We start from the raw sequence: 19,852 nt of genomic DNA on the forward strand, positions 1-19,852 counted from the left end.
AAAATGATGAACAGTTCACTATCACTGGTTTGCCTGCGAGTGAAGCGTTGGAAGCGCGAGGATGTGGAAGCGCTGGAAAGAGTGCAGAGGAGATTTACCAGGATGCTGCCTGGTTTGGAGGGTAGGTCTTATGAGGAAAGGTTGAGGGAGCTAGAGCTGTTCTCCCTGGAGCGGAGGAGGCTGAGGGGAGACTTAATAGAGGTTTATAAAATGATGAAGGGGATAGATAGAGTGAACGTTCAAAGACTATTTCCTCGGGTGGATGGAGCTATTACAAGGGGGCATAACTATAGGGTTCGTGGTGGGAGATATAGGAAGGGTATCAGAGGTAGGTTCTTTATGCAGAGAGTGGTTGGGGTGTGGAATAGACTGCCTGCAGTGATAGTGGAGTCAGACACTTTAGGAACATTTAAGCGGTTATTGGATAGGCACACGGAGCACACCTGGATGAAAGGGAGTGGGATAGCTTGATCTTGGTTTCAGATAAAGCTCGGCACAACATCGTGGGCCGAAAGGCCTGTTCTGTGCTGTACTGTTCTATGTTCTATGAAAACCACTTTTACACCTCTCAAAAGATATATTTTTGTTTAATTGTCCAAAGGATATGGTGTCGCTGGCTAGACCAGTATTTATTTCCCACTGCTAACCATTCCTTGAGGAGGTGAAGGTAATTTGGGATGGGAAATAAATGCTCGTCTAGCCAGAGCTGCCCACATCCTGTGAAAAATCAAATAGTTTTTAAACATGTCCCTCAGTCTGGCCTCATTTCCTGATCATCAGAATCACCCTCCTGAATCTGACTGACCCTCCCAAGTTTCTAGGAATTCCAATAATTTCTGCTGTTACGTAAATCCAGGATTTAATGAAAATTGTACAATTTACTAAGATTTAAATGAAAAAGCTGTGATTCCCTATACTTCTTAACTCTTGACATTACAATAATCTCTATAATATCTTAGGGTGAATTAAATTGTGAAACTGTGCTAACTGTTGCTGTAAGTTTCATCCCCTCGATTTTATATAACAAGGAAAGATTATTCTCCCATTAGAAAGTTGAAATATTTTTGTTTGAATCGTTTATTGGGAAGGGATGTATCCCACTTTATTCCACAGTAAACCGGCTCCACATTTACTGCAGGTATGGCTAGCGTTCTATCTCCGGGAATTTCCGGGAGTTCCCTCTTCCCAGTAGCTCCTCAAATAGGAAAAGGATTATCAGAAAATCCTGGTTCATATCACTGACAGTTTGACTGGAGATTTTCCCGCAGAAGATTTCCTCATTCAGGAAATTCTGCTTTCCTCAGCTCAGGTCTAAGCTCTGCAGTCCTGCCACATTTAGTTGTGAATGGTACGATGAAACAACAGAAGGGGGAGGCTCCACAAATATCCAATCCTCATGACTAGCACATCGGTGCAAAAGATATGGCTCAAATATTAGTAACTAATTTCAGTGGCTGAACCATCCAGAGGTCCCCAGCATCATAGATATATCTTCAGCTAATTCGTTTCACTCCGCATGATGTCAAGAATTAGCTGATGGCACTGGACACTGCAAAGTCATGAGTCTTGACAATATTCCTGTAATTGTACCAACGATTTCTGCTCCAGAAAATGCTCTGTTCCTAACAAGCTGTTCCAGTATCGCTACAACACTAGTCTTTACTCAAAATAGTGGGAAATTGCCCAAGTATGATCGTGCACAAAAAAGAGCGAACAAACCCAAAACCCTATTTACCATCCCATCAGTCCACTCTCGATCATCAGCAGAGTAATGGAAGGCGTCATCGAGACTATCAAGTGACAGTTAATTAGCAATGACCTGCTTGCTGACTCTGAGCTTGTGCTTAGTCATTCAGTCCCCGACCTCATTGCAGCCTTGATGCAAGCACGACAACAGACCTGAACTCAGGATGTGAGATGACAGTGTCTGCATTTGACATCAAAGTAGCATATGACCACATGTAGCAAAAAGAAGCCAGAGAAAAACTGACGTCAATGGAAATGAAAAAATCGCTCTGCCAATTGGAGTAATACCAGCACAAAGGAAGATACTTGTGGTTGTTGGGCCATCTACAAGATGCAGTGCAACAACTCGCCGTGGCTCGTTACACAACACCATCCAAACTTGTGATTTCTAACCCGAGAAGGACAAGGGCAGCAGATGAATGGAAACATCACCAGCTGGAAGTTCCCTTCCAAGATACACACCATCCTGACTTGGAAATGTATCACCGATCCTTCACAGTGACTGGATCAAAATCCGGGAACCCTCTTTCTCACAGCACTGTGAGTGCACCTACACCACAGGAGTCCCTAAATGCAATGACAGTGATATAATAGTGAGCATAGTTGAATTCGGGTTGAATTCCCGGCTATCTCAGTTTGTCGGAGTGGGTGAAGAAAGGGTCATCTCATCTCCAGGAAACCCCAGCAGGAATTTCTCAGGGGAGTGCCCTAGGCCCAAGCATCTTCAACTGCTTCATCAATGACATTTCCTCCATCATAAAGTCAGAAGTGAAGATGTTTGCTGATGACTGTACAACGTTCAGCACCATTCTCGACTCTCAAGGCAGTGATGCAGGATGTGTCCATATTTAGCAAGGCTTGAACAATATTCAGGGAAAGCTACAAGTGCCAGACGACGACCATCTCCAAAAAGGCAGAATACAATCATTACATTCATCCCCCGAATCCCCCACCATCAACATCTTGGGTGTTACTATTGACCAGAAACAGACTAGCCATATCAATATTGTGGCAATAAGAGAAGGTTAAAGGCCAGGATTACTGCGCTGAATAACTCACCTCCTGACTTCCGAAAACATTTCCACCATCTACAAGAAACATGTCAGGAATTTGATTGAACACCATCCACTTGTCTGCATGAGCGCAGCTCAACATCCAGGAAGCTCGCCACTATCCAGGATAACTCTGCCTGTTGACCGGTACTCCACCCACCACCTTCAACATTCATTCCATCCACCACAGAGGTACAGAGCTAACAGTGTGTACCATCTACAAGCTGCAGTGTAACATCCCTCAGTGGCCCGTTACACACCATCTTCCAAACTTGTGATTTCTATCCCGAGAAGGACAAAGGCAGCAAATAAATGGAACTATCACAACCTGGAAGTTCCCTTCAAAGATACACACGATCCTGACTTGGAAATATATCGCCGTTCCTTCACAGTGACTGGATCAAAATCCTGGGAATCTCTCTCTCACCGCACTGTATGTGCACCGACACCACATCAGTACCTAAATGCAATGATGGTGATATAATAGATTTATATAATAAATTTATTTATATAATATAATAGCCTGAAGAAGGGGCTTGGAGCTCCGAAAGCTTGTGTGGCTTTTGCGACCAAATAAACCTGTTGGACTTTAACCTGGTGTTGTTAAACTTCTTACTGTGTTTACCCCAGTCCAACACCGGCATCTCCACATCACGATATAATCGTCAGCATAGTAGCTACGTGGATGCAAAATTGGATGAACAAAGAGTAATGGATATTTTTCAGGCTGGAGGATATTGGTAGTGGAGAACCCTGGCGGTCAGTATTGGGATCCTTGCTTTTCCCTGATATATATTAATGATTTAGATCTTTTCAGTTTAGAGGAAAATGTTCAAGTTTGTTGACCACAGAAAAGGTTTGAGGCATCGTGAAGTGTGAGGAGGAGAGCTTGGGACTGAAAAATTGACCACGGTGGAGTGTACAGATAGGTGGCAGATTAAGTTCAATGCAGAGACGTATGAGGTGATACTTGCTGGTAACATGCACATGAGCAAGCAATATAAAATAATCGGTAGAATTGTTAACGGAGTGCAGGAACAGAGGGACTGGACATATAGGAGCATCGATCATTGCCGTTGGCAGTGTAAGTGTAATTAGCAGTTAATAAAGAATGCAGCATCTTGGGCTTTACTGTTATGAAATAATTTATGTTTGTGGGCATTAGACAATAATTCATGAGTTTAAGTTTAATTTGTGTTTCTGTGCTTGTGTGCTAAGAAAGGGCCAAAGCTTTAATTTCACTTCATGTTAAACAAAGCTGGCTGCCTGCGGGTTATTGTTTCACATTAAACAATCCCTGCATTCCAATGTAAGGATTACGACGTTGAAATAGTTATAGAGGATAACAAAAATGGTTGCTTATATTCAGAGGTCCACAATGAACGATAGAAACACTGAGTTTCAGTTGCAACCTGTAAACCCAAGAAGCAAGATGGTGTTCACAGAGGCTGCCAGTAGAGGCAGGGCAATGCAGGGATTCAGAAAGCAGGTCCCAGAAGATAAATCACCGTCAGGAACCAAGAAGGAAAAGAGGAGTGCCAGGGAGACAGAAATAAGGCGTATAACACAAAACCGGAATCTGAACAAACTACTACTCCCTGAAGTTAAACAGAGGAGCAGAGAGAGGCTCCAGTTAAAGAAAGAGCTGCAAGGTGCAACATGGTAAAGTTTGCTCACGAGAATCTAGATATCTGATATAATCCTAAAGTTGGTGACACCTTCATACAGCCTATGAAGCACAGGTGCACTGTTGGCACGGCTAAGTATGGACGAATAGTAAAAGGAAACATTGAAATATTGGATGGGGATCCTCGGCGAAGGCACCTGACAGAAAGCATTGTTTGTGAAACGATTCCAAAGGCTGTTTTTTTTTAGAGTGGATCAGCTTAGAGACACTGGTGTAGAAGCTAGAGTCCCAGTGAGACTAATTTTCTCACAGTGTGGCAAGCATTTGGGGGGATTTGAAGAAGAATCCACTGAAGTTACTTTGGGTGGCATCTGCCCCTTAGTTTCAGAGCGTGGTGTATCTGACCACAGGCGGCCTGTTGGTTTACATTGACTGTGGACTTACTGAGATCATTCGAGCATATGATCCATTTTGTAACATGTGTCATCCTTACAGATCTGCAGACATCTGTGAAGTTAGATCGGGTGAAGTAGTGGTGCATTATAGTTCTTTTTTAAGAAAGGTTTTAGTCTTTTATAAGTTAATCGACTACCTTATTATTTAGAAATGTAGATGAACAGAACAACAAAAAAAATAAAAGTTATAATCTACTGAGCCGGAGTTCTGCTCTTGGACCTGACTGTCCAGTAGTCAGCAGGGATCATAACATTGTCAATAGGGGCATAGAATACAAGAGCAAGGAGCTGTGCTGAACCTGCAAAATACATTAGTTAGATCTCAGTTCAGGGTATCATTATTTAGGAATGTTTAGAACACATTGGAGTGAGTGCTGAAGAGGTTTACAAGATTGATTATAGGGATGAGAAACTTCAGTTACGAGGATCGATTGAAGGAACGGTGCTTCTTGGAGGGAAGAATGCTGAGAGGAAATTTGATAGAAATGTTCAAAATAATGAGGGTGCTGGATGGAGCAGGTAGCAGGAAATTGTTGCTGCTCATACAAGGATCAAGAACGAGATTCAAAGTGATTTGCAAAAGAAGCAAATACGGTGTGAAAAAAGATATTTTGTAACATAGCCAGTGACTCAGCTCTGGAATGCACTGCCTGGTATTGGGGTGGAGGCTATTTTATACTGTGCCTTTTACGAGGCTGCAGTCGGAACCATGGTACATTAGAACACATGGGTTGCTGTAACTTAACAGGAATGTTTCTTTTCGTAACTGCACACAGTAAGGTTTAATACAAGACTGAACCTCCACCGTGACCCTAACTGATGATGTCACCAGTGATCACGTGACTTATAAAGGGACATTGTCCCGATATAACACACACCGACTGTAATACATAACAGAGGCAGAATGCAGGAAAATAATCCTGATGACAATTAACCACAAACTCCATCCAGCACCCTCATTATTTTGAACATTTCTATCAAATCTCCTCTCAGCATTCTTCCCTCCAAGAAGCACCGTTCCTTCAATCGATCCTCGTAACTGAAGTTTCTCATCCCTATAATCAAAGTAAGGATACTGATCCAATATCAGATTCCTCAGGTTTATTCGACAGTTAATAGTGTTCAAATCCCGGAATTTAAAACTGAAAACAAATTGAAAGTGTGGGTATATTTTCCCAGTGGCCCAGTCATAAACAATCTTTTGCATCATTGTTGTTTTCCCAATTCCCGGGACTCCACTCACTGCTGCTGAATTCCCGGATTTGGATTTTCTCTGGAAAAAAAGCTGCTCTGGAACAATTGATCAGTTTGGATTTTTCCTGGTCTCTCCGGAGATGTTTCTTTCTCCATTCTTCATGGTGTCGGCGTCTTGCCCACAGTTCATGTTCTACAAGTGTCTGATCTCGAACAAGAGAATAACCGTTAGCTCAGCGTATCCATCAGCCAGCTGGAAAATCTTAACCTTCTCCTTTATTGGGATGGTGTTCACTCTCAGTGTTTCAGTATTTCTTTGTGTTTTTGTTGGAGATCTTCAATGAGAACGGAGAGAAAAGTAGTTATGTTGGCATTTTACAAACATCCCAGTAAAATGGACAGATCCATAAAATATTACAGGCCTTAGTTCAGTTCCAACAAAGATTTGAGTACAACTGGCTTTTACAGCTAATGGTTCATGGGCCAAATTCAGCCCTTGAACTGTTTGTATTCAGCCCAACAAATTTGACGGGACAGCTCAGCTCTGCAGAAGAGAAATCGGATCCAAACACCGTCTCCCTTTCTCTCTCCGCAGTTTTTCTGCAAGTTTCCCTTTTTTTGTCATGCAACAGTATGAGACCTCAAATGAAGAAAATGTGGGGAGAAAGGAGGCTATGATTGGACAAGCAGCAAAGAGTTGAAAGCTCCACTTTTCTGTTTCAACTTGAAGCGTACAGAGCTCGTATAATGGCAGCCAATAACGGGTCAGGTCAAGGCAGAGAAAGGGCTAGAATCCTGAGGAACAATTACTGCGCGTGAGTGGGGGTGTTTGTGCATCTATATATGTGCGTGAGTGCTTGAGAGCTTGAGAGAGAGAGAGAGAGAGAGATTCAGCAAGACAGAAACAGAGTGTATGCAAGAGAGAGAGGATGTGTGAGAGTGACAGAGAGGGAGAACAACCGACAGAGAGTGCGTGGGAGGGAACACGAGAGTGAAAACGTCCCTGAGACAGTACGTGTTAAACAGAATGCGATAAAAACAGAGGAAAGGTGGAGGGATAAAGGGTGTGAGACTGTGTTAGGGAGAATGACAGAGGAAGCGATGAAGAGGGGATAGTGTGTGTGAGAAAAGACGAGAGGATAATATTGTGGGAGTGAGTAGGTGAGAGTGAGAATTTGGAAGACGGTCTATGTATGTAAGTTAAAGAGAGAAAATGTCAGAGCGAAACACTCAGAGAGTTTATCTCTGTGTGTTTCAGAAACGCACAGCATGTATGCAAGAGAGTGCGTGTGAGAGGAACAATTGAGGGTGTTGTGAGTGGACACAAGAAAGAGTATGTGAGAAGTGTGTGAGAGGAAGACCAGGCGAGAGATTAGGTGACAAAAGACAAAGAACAAAGAACAATACAGCACAGGAACAGGCCCTTCGGCCCTCCAAGCCCGTGCCGCTCCCTGGTCCAAACTGGACCATTCTTTTGTATCCCTCCATCCCCACTCTGTTCATGTGGCTATCTAGATAACTCTTAAACGTTCCCAGTGTGTCCGCCTCCACCACCTTGCCCGGCAGCGCATTCCAGGCCCCCACCACCCTCTGCGTAAAATACGTCCTTCTGATATCCGTGTTAAACCTCCCCCCCTTCACCTTGAACCTATGACTCCTCGTGAACGTCACCACCGACCTGGGAAAAAAGCTTCCCACCGTTCACCCTATCTGTGCCTTTCATAATTTTATACACCTCTATTAGGTCACCCCTCATCCTCCGTCTTTCCAGTGAGAACAACCCCAGTTTACCCAATCTCTCCTCATAACTAAGCCCTTCCATACCAGGCAACATCCTGGTAAACCTCCGCTGCACTCTCTCTAAAGCCTCCACGTCCTTCTGGTAGTGTGGCGACCAGAACTGGACGCAGTACTCCAAATGCGGCCGAACCAACGTCCAATACAACTGCAACATCAGACCCCAACTTTTATACTCTATGCCCCGTCCTATAAAGGCAAGCATGCCATTTGACTTATTCACTACCTTCTCCACCTGTGACGTCACCTTCAAGGATCTGTGGACTTGCACACCTAGGTCCCTCGGCGGATCGACACCCTTTATGGTTCTGCCATTTATCGTATAGCTCCCCCCTATGTTAGTTCCACCAAAATGCATCACTTCGCATTGATCTGGATAGAACTCCATCTGCCATTTCTTTGCCCAAATTTCCAGCCTATCTATATCCAACTGTAGCCTCTGACAATGTTCCTCACTATCTGGAAGTCCAGCCATTTTCGTGTCGTCCGCAAACTTACTGATCACCCCAGTTACACCTTCTTCCAGATCGTTTATATAAATCACAAACAGCAGAGGTCCCAATACAGAGCCCTGCGGAACACCACTAGTCACAGGCATCCAGCCGGAAAAAGACCCTTCCACTACCACCCTCTGTCTTCTGTGACCAAGCCAGTTCTCCACCCATCTAGCCATCTCCCCCTCTATCCCATGAGATCCAACCTTTTGCACCAACCTACCATGAGGGACTTTATCAAACACTTTACTGATGTCCATATAGACGACATCCACGGCCCTTCCCTCGTCAACCATTCCAGTCACTTCTTCAAACAAACTCCACCAGGTTAGTGAGGCATGACCTCCCTCTCACAAAACCATGCTGACTATCGTTAATGAGTTTATTCCTTTCTAAATGCACATACATCCTATCTCTAAGAATCCTCTCCATCAACTTCCCTACCACGGACGTCAAGCTCACCGGCCTATAATTTCCCGGGTTATCCTTCCTACCCTTCTTAAATAACGGGACCACATTAGCAATCCTCCAATCCTCTGGGACCTCACCTGTGTCCAGTGACGAGAAAAAGATTTGCGTCAGAGGCCCAGCGATTTCATCTCTCGTCTCCCTGAGCAGCCTGGGATAGATTCCATCAGGCCCTGGGGATTTGTCAGTCATCTATATCAATGATCTGGATGATAATGTGGTAAATTGGATCAGCAAATTTGCTGATGATACAAAGATTGGAGGTGTAGTGAACAGTGAGGAAGGTTTTGCAAGCTTGCAGAGGGATTTGGACCAGCTAGAAAAATGGGCTGAACATCTGCAGATGGAATTTAATGCAGACAAGTGTGAGGTTTTGCACTTTGGAAGGACAAACCAAGGTAGAACATACAAGGTAAATGGTAGGGCACTGAAGAGTGCAGTAGAACAGAGGGATCTGGGGATACAGATAGATAATTCCCTAAAAGTGGAGTCACAGGTAGATAGGGTCGTAAAGAGTGCTTTTGGTACATTGGCCTGTATGAATCAAAGTATTGAGAATAAGAGTTGGAATGTTATAATGAGGTTGTATAAGACTTTGGTGGGACCGAATATAGAGTATTGTGTGGAGTTTTGGTCACCTAATTACAGGAAGGATATTAATAAGGTTGAAAGAGTGCAGAGAAGGTTTACAAGGATGTTGCCAGGACTTGAGAAACTGAGTAACAGAGAAAGGTTGAATAGGTTAGGACTTTATTCCCTGGAGCGTAGAAGAAAGAGGGGAGATTTGATAGAGGTGTATAAAATTATGAGGGGTATAGATAGAGTGAATGCAAGCAGGCTTTTTCCGCTGAGGCTAGGGGAGTAAAAAACTGGAGGACATGGGTTAAGGGCGAATGGAATGTTGGCCTTTATCGCGAGGGGGATAGAATATAAAAGCAGGGAGGTCTTGCTGCAACTGTACAAGGCACTGGTGAGGCCGCAACTGGAGTATTGTGTGCAGTTTTGGTCCCCTTATTTGCGAAAGGATATATTGGCCTTGGAGGGAGTGCAGAGAAGGTTCACCAGGTTGATACCGGAGATGAAGGGTGTAGCTTATGAGGAGAGATTAAACAGATTGGGTCTGTACTCGTTGGAGTTTAGAAGGATGAGGGGTGAACTTATAGAGACATATAAGATAATGAAGGGGCTGGATAGCGTAGAGGTGGAGAGATTCTTTCCACTTAGAAGGGAAACCAGAACGAGAGGGCACAGCCTCAAAATAAGGGGGGGCCGGTTTAGAACAGAGTTGAGGGGGAACTTCTTCTCTCAGAGGGTAGTGAATCTCTGGAATTCTCTGCCCATTGAAGTGGTGGAGGCTTCCTCGTTGAATATGTTTAAATCACGGGTAGATAGTTTTCTGATCGATAAGGGAATTAGGGGATATGGGGAGCAGGCGGGTAAGTGGAACTGATTCGCTTCAGATCAGCCATGATCTTGTTGAATGGCGGGGCAGGCTCGAAGGGCCAGATGGCCTACTCCTGCTCCTATTTCTTATGTTCTTATGTTCTTATATGAAGGGGGAAAAGTTCAAAGGGAATATTCGGGGGGGCTTCTTCACACAGAGAGTGGTGGGAGTGTGGAATGAGCTGCCGGATAAAGTGGTAAATGCGGGCTCTCTTAAAAAGATTAAGAAAATCTTGGACAGGTACATGGATGAGAGGGGTGTGGAGGGATATGGTCCAGGTGCAGGTCAGTGGGACTAGGCAGAAAAATGGTTCGACACAGCCAAGAAGGGCCAAAAGGCCTGTTTCTGTGCTGTAATGTTCTATGGTTCCATGGCTCCAGTGATGAGGGATTTCAGTGACATGGAGAGATTGGAGACACTGGACTGTTCTCCTTGGAGGAGCGAAGAGTGAGAGGGAGATTTGAACGAGGTGTTCAAAATCACGAGGAGGGCTTTTGGGCAGAGTAAATGAAGAGAAAGTTTCTTTTCCAGTAGCAGGTGAGAAAAGGAAGCAGAGGGATGCAGGTTGAAGGGAATCGGGAGGGGGGGGCGGTGGGGAGATGAGGCGGATTGTTTCTTTGCACACCGAGTTGCTGTGATCTGGAAGGTGCTGGAAGCACGTCAAATAGGGAGACTCAAAAGGGGCAATTGGAAAATATCTCATCAACTGGGAAACACTGTCTCTGCTCTTCAGCCTTCGAATAAGGGAATTCGAATTCTTCCCCGCCTCTCTCTGTCTCTGTTCTTTAGCTGACTCCTTTTCTTTCGCTGTCTCTCTGTTATGCTGTCCCTCCCTTTATCTCTCTCTCATTGCATTCTCTGTCTCTCAGCTGTGTATTCCACTCTCTGTGTGTTTATCTCTCTTCCACTCTCACATTCTCTCTCTCTCTCTCTCTCTCTCTGCCTCTCTCTCTCGCTCTGTATTTTTCTGTATCACTCTCTGTCTCTCTTTTCCTCTGCCTCTCTCTGTGCCTCTCTCTGTGCGTGTTTTTTCATGGAATCATAGAAATCATAGAAACCCTACAGTACAGAAAGAGGCCATTCGGCCCATCGAGTCTGCACCGACCACAAAACCACCCAGGCCGTACCCCCATATGACCCTCCAGGGGTAAGCCACGAGGACCAGATCGCCTCCACGGAGACAGGCTCAGGGGTCCGGAAGGGAAAGAAGGGGTTTAGGAGAGCGATAGTTGTGGGGGACGCAATGGTTAGAGGCACGGACAGGCGCTTCTGTGGGACTGAACGAGAATCCAGGATGGTAGTCTGCCTCCCTGGTGCCGGGGTACTGGATGTCTCCGAGAGGGTAGGAAGCATATTTTAAAAGGAAGGTAGTCAAACTGATGTGATTGTACACATTGGTGGAAATGATGTAGGTAGGAAGAGCAGGGGGGTCATACGAGAGAAATTCAGGGAGTTGGGTGCTAGGCTAAAAAGTAAGACCTCCAGGGTAGCAATCTCTGGACTGCTCCCGGTGTCGAGTGCAAGTGAGGCTCGAAACAGGGAGATTCTACAGTTGAACGCATGGCTAAAGGACTGGTGCAAGAGGGAGGGTTTTAAATTCATAGATAACTGGGAAATCTTCAAGTCAGGATGGCAACTGTACAGAAAGGATGGGTTACACCTTAACTGGAAGGGAGCAAATATCCTGGCTGGGAGTTTTGCTAGAGTGTTTCGGCAGGATTTAAACTAGTGTGGCAGGGGGGTGGGGAACAAAACAGGAGGTCAGTAAATACTGAGGCTGGGGTTGAGCTGGGGGCCAGGGCAAGGCTAGCTAAGAAGAGGAGCACTCTGGAGGAGGAGGACCTGACTGGGCCTGGAGGTCTGGAGTGCATCTGCTTCAATGCGAGGAGTGTAACGGGTAAAACAGACGAACTTAGGGCCTTAATGCTTATGCGGAATTTGGATGTGGTTGCGGTGACGAAAACTTGGTTAAAAGAAGGACAGGACTGGCAGCTGAATATTCCGGGGTATAAGTGTTTTAGGCGAGACAGAGGAGGGGCTAAAAAAGGTGGGGGAGTAGCGATATTAGTTAAGGAGCATATTACCGCGGTGCAGACGGTAGACAACTTAGAGGGGTCATGTACTGAGTCGCTGTGGGTGGAACTCAGAAACTGGAAGGGTGCAGTCACTATGCTGGGGGTGTACTACAGACCACCCAACAGCCCACGGGAAGTGGAGGAAAGGATATGTCGGGAGATTCTGGATAGATGCAGAAAACATAGGGTTGTTGTAGTGGGGGACTTTAATTTCCCTGGCACAGACTGGAAAGTGCTTAGGGCTGGGGGTCCGGACGGGGAGGAATTTGTAAAATGCGTACTGGAAGGTTCTTTGGAACAGTATGTAAATAGCCCGACTAGAGAGGGGGCTATACTGGACCTAGTTCTGGGAAATGAGCCCGGTCAGGTCGTCAAAGTTTCGGTAGGGGAACATGTGGCAAATAGTGACCACAACTCTGTTAACTTTAGGATAGTAATGGACAAGGATGAGTGCTGTCCTACGGGCAGGGTGCTAAATTGGGGGAAGGCTGACTATAGCCGGATTAGGCAGGAATTGGTGGATGTTGATTGGGAGAGGATGTTCGAGGGTAAGTCCGCGTCTGGCATGTGGGAGTCTTTTAAGGAACTATTGATAAGGCTGCAGGATAGGCATGTGCCTGTAAAAAGGAAAGATAGGAAAGGTAGGATTCGAGAGCCGTGGATAACCAGGGAAATTGAGGATCTGATTAAAATGAAAAGGGAGGCGTACGTTAAGTCCAGGCAACTGAAAACAGATGGAGCTCTGGAGGAATACAGAGAGAGTAGGAAAGATCTCAAACGGGGAGCTGGAAGGGCAAAAAGAGGTCACGAGATGTTCTTGGCAGGCAGGATTAAGGAGAATCCTAAGGCATTCTATTCATACGTTAGGAACAAAAGAGTTGTCAGGGAGAAAATCGGACCTCTCAGGGACAAAGGAGGGGAATTATGCTTAGAACCCAAGGGAATAGGGGAGATCCTAAATGAATACTGTGCATCAGTATTCACGAAGGAGAGGGGCGTGTTAACTGGGAGTGTCTCGGAGGGAGGTGTTGACCCGTTAGAGAAAATCTCCATTACAAGAGAGGAAGTGTCAGGTTTTTTAGGGAACATTAAAACTGACAAAGCCCCAGGGCCTGATGGCATCTATCCTCGACTGCTCAGGGAGACGAGAGGTGAAATTGCTGGGCCTCTGACGGAAATCTTTGTCGCTTTTTTGGACACGGGTGAGGTCCCTGAGGATTGGAGGATAGCGAATGTGGTCCCGTTGTTTCAGAAGGGTAGCAGGGATAACCCAGGAAATTATAGGCCGGTGAGCTTGAAGTTGTTGGAGAGGATTCTTAGAGACAGGATGTATGTGCATTTAGAACGAAACAATCTCATTAGTGACAGACAGCATGGTTTTGTAAGAGGGAGGTCGTGCCTTACAAATTTGGTGGAGTTTTTTGAGGAAGTGACAAAAACGGTTGATGAAGGAAGGACCGTGGATGTCGTCTATGTGGATTTCAGTAAGGCATTTGACAAAGTCCCACATGGCAGGTTGGTTAAGAAGGTTAAGGCTCATGGGATACAAGGAGAAGTGGCTAGATGGGTGGAGAACTGGCTTGGCCATAGGAGACAGAGGGTAGTGGTCGAAGGGTCTTTTTCCGGCTGGAGGTCTGTGACCAGTGGTGTTCCGCAGGGCTCTGTACTGGGACCTCTGCTATTTGTGATATATATAAATGATTTGGAAGAAGGTGTAACTGGTGTAATCAGCAAGTTTGCGGATGACACGAAGATGGCTGGAATTGCGGATAGCGAAGAGCATTGTCGGGCAATACAGCAGGATATAGATAGGCTGGAAAATTGGGCGGAGAGGTGGCAGATGGAGTTTAATCCGGATAAATGCGAAGTGATGCATTTTGGGAGAAATAATGTAGGGAGGAGTTATACAATAAATGGCAGAGTCATCAGGAGTATAGAAACACAGAGGGACCTAGGTGTGCAAGTCCACAAATCCTTGAAGGTGGCAACACAGGTGGAGAAGGTGGTGAAGAAGGCATATGGTATGCTTGCCTTTATAGGACGGGGTATAGAGTATAAAAGCTGGAGTCTGATGATGCAGCTGTATAGAACGCTGGTTAGGCCACATTTGGAGTACTGCGTCCAGTTCTGGTCGCCGCACTACCAGAAGGACGTGGAGGCATTGGAGAGAGTGCAGAGAAGGTTTACCAGGATGTTGCCTGGAATGGAGGGTCTTAGCTATGAGGAGAGATTGGGTAGACTGGGGTTGTTCTCCTTGGAAAGACGGAGAATGAGGGGAGATCTAATAGAGGTATACAAGATTATGAAGGGTATAGATAGGGTGAACAGTGGGAAGCTTTTTCCCAGGTCGGAGGTGACGATCACGAGGGGTCACGGGCTCAAGTTGAGAGGGGCGAAGTATAACTCAGACATCAGAGGGACGTTTTTTACACAGAGGGTGGTGGGGGCCTGGAATGCGCTGCCAAGTAGGGTGGTGGAGGCAGGCACGCTGACATCGTTTAAGACTTACCTGGATAGTCACATGAGCAGCCTGGGAATTTAGGGATACAAACGATTGGTCTAGTTGGACCAAGGAGCGGCACAGGCTTGGAGGGCCGAAGGGCCTGTTTCCTGTGCTGTACTGTTCTTTGTTCTTTGTTCTTTGTATATCCCTACATATTTTAGACAATAATCACTCTAACCTACGCATCTCAGGACACTAAGGGCAATTTTAGCATGGCCAATCAACCTAACCCGCACATCTTTGGACTGTGGGAGGAAACCGGAGCACCCGGCGGAAACCCACGCAGACACGAGGAGAATGTGCAAACTCCACGTAGACAGTGACCCAAGCCGGGAATCGAACCCAGGTCCCTGGAGCTGTGAAGCAGCAGTGCTAACCACTGTGCTACCGTGCCGCCCATTTTTGCCTTACATTTCTATCTCACTGCCTCTTTCACTCTTTGTGTAACTCTCGGTCCCTCTGTTTCTCCCTCACGATGTCCCATTGATTCACTCTATCTCTGCTCTTCCCTCGTCCCTGCCTGTCTCATTCTCTCACAGCCTGTCTCTCAGATTCCTGCCCTCTATCAATCTCTCTGTCTCTGTAACTCTCTCTCTCTTTCTCTCTCCCTCTCTATCTCTCACATTCTGTCTCTCTGTATCTTTTATTTTCTCTGTCTGTATCTGCTCCTGTCCCTATCTATGTCTCCATCACTTCCATTTTCCGAACCCACCTCCGACTGGAATTTTCCATTCGCAACGGATAGATGGGACATTTGAATGGACGGTCAATACCACTGCAGAGAACAGCTACAACAGGGCCAGGAAAAAAACAGCCTCAATCTCTGTTGATTCCATCCCTCACTCGCCACCTAACTCTCTATTCCTCTTTTTCTCTCTTTCCCTCTGTGTCTCTATTCTGTCCCTCGCTCATGATTAATCCTGTCACTTTCTCTGTCCGTCTTTACCTGCCAAGCTCGGGGCCTCGCCAGATGAATATAAGTTAATAGATACCAGAGGATGTTTAAGAGGCGAAATTGGAGGAGCGCAGAGATCACAGAGAATTGCAGGATGTTACAGAGATAGGAAGAGTTTGTAGGGACTGGAGGAGGTAAATCCTACAAGGATTGCTCACAAATGACACACTTCACTCATTAATGTGTGTGTCCACTGTGAACAAGGGTAACTAAGTCACACTGATCTGCCATGAGATATATGCAATGCAATTAGTTAATGCTTACATTCCAATAAATTATATAATTGAAACCACAGACCTGGAGATTAGCGATTTCCTTTAATGAATTGCAACACTCTGCCAGAATATAGCAGTTGTTTTAATGGTAAAATGTCCATATATATAATTCCGATTTTTGCTGAAAGATAAATCTATAACATCACTCCACCGACCAACGTCAAGGTCGTAATCTGTTTCTTCACTTTGAAAACACAATCTTAAATTGAATAGTGTTGCAATATCAATATTCCCGAGGTGGTCTCACGTGCTGCAAATAGACGGTTTTGGGAAAATATTAGTCCAAAGAAACATACAATGAGATTGCCTGCAGAAAGAAGGGACATAAAACTACACTTTGAGAATGTGGAATATCTTTAAAATTCCTGAACCTATGTAAATGGAACCCATGGACACTTTGCAAGATAAAGCAAAAACAAGCAAAAATCTGCATGGATTTATGAAAGGGACATCATGGTGATGAAACCGCCATTACGTTACCAGCAGAATGGAACAAAACTGCACAGTATTATCAATGTGGTCTCACCTATATCATGTTGAAATTGGAACAAAACGTCCATTGCTTTTCGCAAAGAATAAGCAACATCTTCTCAATCCATCCCGTCCCTACCAGAGCCATAAATGTGTTCCCCTGGTCCTCACCTTCCACGCAAGTAGCGTTGCCGTTCAAGCGGATCATCCTCTAACATTTCCACCACATCCAACTCATTTCACCACCTCTCGCCCCCTCCCGCCCTTTTCTACCACCCAATGCTACCTTCCTTGTGCACTCGAAAATCACACCAAACATCTGTATTATCTTCATCACGGTGTGCTGCAGCAGAGCTACGTCCCTTTTACCTACCCCTTCCACTTCCCAAATTCCCAAAATCTCCTTTCAGGTGAATGCGCGATTTGCTGACATTTCTTCTAGTTCGCTGCTCAGACTGGAGACTACTGTAATTTGGCAAAGGACTAAACCTAGATTCAATAAACACTTCGTTGATCTCCTACGTTCAGCCTGCAAACATTACTCTAAGCATTTGTCACTTTAATGCTTCCTTCTAATTGCACTCTTTCCTTTCTGCTATCTCGTACACTCACTCATCCATTGAAGCTCAAACAGCAACTGCGCTGTACCTTTCCATTCAACTCATTCTTGTTCTTTTTGTTCCTTTTTTTGTCCATTGTTATGGGACGTGGCTGTCGGTCTCTGGACCAGCATATATAGCCCATCACAAATTGCCATTCAGAAGGTGGTGGTGAGCTGCCTTCCTGAATCGCTCCAGTCCATGTTCTGTAAGCACACCCACAGCGCTGTTAGACAGGAGTTTCAGGATTTTGACCCAGCGACAGTAAAGGAACGCTGATATATTTCCAAAGCAGGATGGTGAATGACTTGGAGCGGAAATTCCAGCTGGTGGTGTTCCCATGAATCTGCTGCCCTTGCTCTTCCAGGTATTAGCGACAGCAGGATTGGGAGCTGCTGCCTGAGGAACCTTAGTGAGTTCGTGCAGTGCATATTGTAGATAGTACGCTCTGCTGCCACTATGAGTTGGGGTGGAGGGAATGAATGTTTGTCGATATGGTGCCAATCAAGCGGACTGCTTTGTCCTTGATGGAGTCAAGCTTCTTGAGTATTGCTGGAGATGTACCCATCCAGGCAAGTGGGGAGTACTCCATCATACTGCTGACTTTTACCTTGTAGATTATGGACAGGATTTGGGGGGTGAGGAGATGAGTTCACCCTCTCAGCATATCCAGCCTCTGGCTTTCTCTGGTAGTCACAGCGTTCAGATGGCAACTGCAGTTCTGCATCGGGTCTTGGGAAATAAGGAAGGGCAGGTGACAGAAGTGTTAGTGAGGGATCACTTTGGGACCAGTGACCATAATTCTATTAGTTTTAAGATAGCTATGGAGAATAATAGGTCTGGCCCAAAAGTTAAAATTCCAAAGAGCTTCTACAAATATATAAAGGGCAAAAGGGTAACAAGGGAGAGCGTAGGGCCTCTTAAGGATCAACAAGGTCATCAATGTGCAGATCCACAAGAGATGGGTGAGATCCTAAATGAATATTTCTCATCAGTATTTACTGTTGAGAAAAGCATGGATGTTAGGGAACTTGGGGAAATAAATAGTGATGTCTTGTGCATATTACAGAGAAGGAGATGCTGAAAGTTTTAAAGCGCATCAAGGTAGATAAATCCCCAAGGCCTGATGAAGTGTATCCCTGGACATTGTGGGAGGCTAGGGAGGAAATTGCGGGTCCCCTAGTCGAGATATTTGAATCAACGCTAGTCAGGGGTGAGGTGCCTGAAGATTGGAGAGTGGCAACTGTTGTGCCTTTGTTTAAAAAGGGCTGCAGGGAAAGGACTGGGAACGACAGGCCAGTGAGCCTCACATCTGTGGTGGGTAAATTGTTGGAAGGTATTTTGAGAGACAGGATCTACACGCATTTAGAGATGCAAGGACTGATTAGGGACAGTCAGCATGGCTTTGCGAGTGGAAAATCATGTCTCAGAAATTTAATTGAGCTTTTTGAAGGGGTAACCAAGAAGGTAGATGAGGGCAGTGCAGTTGATGTTGTCCACATGGACTTTCGCAAGGCCTTTGACAAGGTACCGCATGGTAGGTTGTTGCATAAAGTTAAATCTCACGGGGTCCAGGGTGAGGTATCAATATGGATACAAAATTAGCTTCTTGACAGAAGCCAAAGTTTGGTTGTAGAGAGTTGTTTTTCAAACTGGAGGCCTGTGACCAGCGGTGTGCCTCAGGGATCAGTGCTGGGCTCACTGTTATTTGTCATTTATATTAAAGATTTGAATGAGAATATAGGGGGCATGATTCGTAAGTTTGCAGATGACACCAAGATTGGGGGCATAGTGGACAGTGAAGAAAGTTGTCTCCAATTGCAACGGGATCTTGATCAATTGGGCCAGTGGGCTGACGAATGGCAGATGGAGTTTAATTTAGCCAAATGCGAGGTGATGCATTTTGGTAGATTGAACCAGGGCAGGACTTACTCAGTTAATGGTCGGGCGTTGGGGAGAGTTACAGAACAAAGAGATCTAGGGGTACATGTTCATAGCTCCTTGAAAGTGGAGTCACAGATGGACAGAGAAGAAGGTATTTGGCATGCTTGGTTTCATCGGTCAGAACATTGAAGACAGGAGTTGGAATGTCTTGTTGAAGTTGTACAAGACATTGGTAAGGCCACACTTGGAATACTGTGTGCAATTCTGGTCACTGTATTTTTAGAAAGGATATTATTTGTAAGGGGAAAATACAAGGGGGGCACACTTTAAAATGGCAGCACAAGAAAGCACACTCTGAAATGGCTGCCTGGCACACACAGGGTTAACTGGGAAAGAAGCCAGAAAAACAGCCACAGGCTCCCGCTGTTCAGAAATAACGTCAAGCCAGAATCCTGACAGACAAACCACTTACAAAGTACAGACAGTGACTCATAGCAAACAAACACCTCAGGAAGCCAAAGCCAAGGGTCGAAACATCTTTCAGATAAGGAAACCCCTAAACAAAGAGCTTAGATTAATGTTAGAGGAAGGCGGGAAATATGAATGCGAGGGAACCGATTAGCACCCGCACAAGACGAAACTAGCCATTGATAGACCCATTCATAAAATGCTAAATGTCTATACCTGTTTGTATTCTTGTAAACATGGGGAAATGTACCCATTCATGAAATGTTAAATACTTGTACTCACTTAAACAATGTGATAATCTTCGAATCACCGGTGTGCCCATTGTGTAAAGGGTATAAAATTGAA

The 19,852-nt window shown here is 45.3% G+C and overlaps 1 long non-coding RNA gene across 1 annotated transcript in view; it reads right to left on the reverse strand.

Annotated features, from left to right (window-relative positions):
- Nucleotides 1-6,123: 6,123 nt before the first annotated feature.
- Nucleotides 6,124-19,852, reverse strand: part of LOC144491329 (uncharacterized) — a 29,921-nt gene continuing 16,192 nt past the window's right edge. The window contains exons 2-3 of the long non-coding RNA XR_013497431.1: nucleotides 16,108-16,335; nucleotides 6,124-6,409 (exon numbers count right to left, since the gene is read on the reverse strand). This is a non-coding gene — a long non-coding RNA (uncharacterized LOC144491329). The remainder of the gene's footprint in view (nucleotides 6,410-16,107; nucleotides 16,336-19,852) is intronic.

Source organism: Mustelus asterias, assembly GCF_964213995.1.
Source record: "Mustelus asterias chromosome X unlocalized genomic scaffold, sMusAst1.hap1.1 SUPER_X_unloc_2, whole genome shotgun sequence".
Taxonomy (NCBI): Eukaryota; Metazoa; Chordata; class Chondrichthyes; order Carcharhiniformes; family Triakidae; genus Mustelus; species Mustelus asterias.